This window comes from Propithecus coquereli, unplaced genomic scaffold (assembly GCF_000956105.1).
Source record: "Propithecus coquereli isolate 6110/MARCELLA unplaced genomic scaffold, Pcoq_1.0 Scaffold159, whole genome shotgun sequence".
In the NCBI taxonomy this organism is placed as follows: domain Eukaryota; kingdom Metazoa; phylum Chordata; class Mammalia; order Primates; family Indriidae; genus Propithecus; species Propithecus coquereli.
Genome location: NW_012140413.1, coordinates 1,005,002 through 1,007,775, shown reverse-complemented (window position 1 = coordinate 1,007,775; position 2,774 = coordinate 1,005,002).

Below are 2,774 nucleotides of genomic sequence, written 5' to 3'. Positions count from 1 at the left end.
GAGCCTCAACATCTGGGCTTCTAGGGTAGGTATTTGCAAAAAGGTGAAGGGTTGGGAAGTGGGAATTAAGGGAGGGTCAGGAGAAAGCAGTCAGGCCTGGGCACTCTTGCAGACAGCAGAGGAGCCACATATCTGTGCTCTACTCAGGAACCACTGGTTCCTCTCATCGTAGCCTTGGAGCTTAGGAAACAGAAAACAGGAAGTACCCTGATCAGTGGAGCCAGGAAACTTAAGGTATGCTCGTATTGCCTATCTGTGACCTGAATGTATAAAAGATTCTTTTTAAAAATTAATTTTCTTTTTTAACTTTAGAAACAAGATCTCACTCTGTCACCCAGACTGGAGTGCAGTGGCAGGATCATCACTCACTGCAGCCTCAAACTCCTGGGCTCAAGCGATCCTCCTGTCTCAGCCTCCCATGTAGCTGTGATTACAGGTGTGAGCCACCACATCAGGCTCCTAAAAGTTTCTTAAGTTTGAAGATTTTTCAACATATTACAATATCAGAAATTCACAGATATTAATAAACATCACAAACTTGTTGGTTTAGTCTTTGAGAGAGAATATATTCCATATATTTTAGGGCAAAGAGTATTCGGATATATAAATATTTCAGGATCTTAAGAAACAGTAACGCTAAATGACATGGTATTAAATGGTTTTATTTATTCCATCATCCTATGTGAGCATTTTTCAATTTGAAGAATCAGGTTCTGTCTCTAGCAATTCATGTACAAAGTAATAGGAATTACGAAGTATTCTTTTCATAATGGGGGTTATCACTAAATTTTCTTTACAATTTCTGAAATTTAACATGTTGCTAAAAGTTTAGCTAGCATTATCTTCTAAATATTTGTTGTCACAATGATAATACACGAGTTAAAATGACCTGTCATGATGCCCGAGAGAAAAATTTAAAATAAAAAATAAAATGAATACAAAACACAGGTAAACTTGTATTTTAAAGAATCACAAAATTAACTTAAGGTATTTCTTTTTAATTTATATAAACTTGTATATGAAAAAATCCATGGAATAAAATACACTATATTACATTTGAGTTCAGCAGAATTCTCTTCTTATGTGGGTATATTTGTGGATATACATAGGGAGAATGTGGGCTAATGTCACTGGAACTTACTCGTTGTATATTATTCAGCTTTTAGGGAAAAAAGTTTGCCAAAACCTAAATTTAGCTGAATATATAATACTTGCACCAGTCTAGGGAAGACTTGAAAAATAACTCGTTCAATGGCAGCCACACACAATTTTTCCCTAATATTCTATAACTACAAATGATTCAATGTGTGTTGAACTCATTTGTGGAAAGATGATGCAACATGTCCTTTGCTACCTTGCTCATATTGTTTTCTGTATTATGCAATTCCTTTCAGCCCATCAGATGTGGCAAAATAAAAACAGTCAGACCTGGTATTTATAAATTTAAAACTTGGGGCAAAAGTACCCTTAGAAAAATGAGCCTATTTTTAAAAATGTATACTGAGGAGAAGTGTGGGTGAAGAAAAAAGTTTATAAAAAAGGGAGCAAGCTCATATGTATCGTGAGAAAGCAGAATTTTAAGCAGTCTGGAAGGTTTTATTTGAGAACTTGACTTCAAATACAACCTACTCGATTCAACGGTAAGGTGGAGTGATGTTTCAAATGTAAAAGTTAGATCTCTCCTGACAGATTTGGGCCAGGTGTGGAATTGGAGTATTTGCACTCTCGGGGGACTCTTCCCAACTGCTCAAAAGCCATCCTACCTTCTGGTGTAATAAAAGGGCTCCTTTGCATTTAATTTGCCTGGTATAGCTTAAGTAAGCAGTTCACAATCTTCTTTTCTGGAATGTAATGAAGATTTATTCATTTTACCTTCCTCTTCATTTGCTCACTTATGAGCAAAAAAAGAGAAAAGGACCTGGGCTTTCACATAGAGAACAGAACCGTCCATGTGACGGGGCAGCTGCAAATACTATTTCTGTGCTGACGGCTTGCAGCTAGTCGTTACGTTTCAACGGGGATGAGAAGATTTAGCAAGGGAGACATTTCCCCAGTTATCTAATTAAAGTAACAGACAATTCAAAGGAGAAATGCAATCTATTATTTTTATAGAAGAAGAGAATTGTTCAGCCTGGAGAAAAACAATAAGAACCTCATATTTTCTATCTTTTATGCAGCTACATATATATTATATTTATAGAGGCATCAACATGCCAAGCAGTCATTTCAGGTCAAGATGTTACCTTATATGACTTACATTTGGTCACTATGTCAAAAATGAATGCTGCTTTTGTGTTTTTGATAAGATGGAAACTTTGGATGTCGCTAAGGCTCAAACATACTCTTGTACTCCTAAAGGCTTCTGTAGGTAAGAATTTGATTCAAAACTTGCCCATTTTCTCTAGATTTCTGATAAGCAGTGAACAAATTGCTAGGATTCTGGATGTCCTTTAAAATGCACAATTTAGAGAAAACGCTACTTATGATTGCCTGGCAAGCTATCCCTCAGTAACTGCTGATGGAACTCCCCTGGGTAAAGATTCACTGTGCTGGATGTGGCCGGCAATTGCAATTTAGGTAGGAACCAGATTCACAGCCCAAAGAGTTAATATCTAATTTTACAATCAGAGTCCAAAATCCCTTCCAGATGTATTTAGGAACAAATTGCTGTACATATAGTAGGCTCTCGTGAACTTTCTATGAGATAATGCTTTATTTTCCCTGTATTTTTTACTTTTTTAAGCATGAAAATAGGAAACCTAAAAGAGTTATTG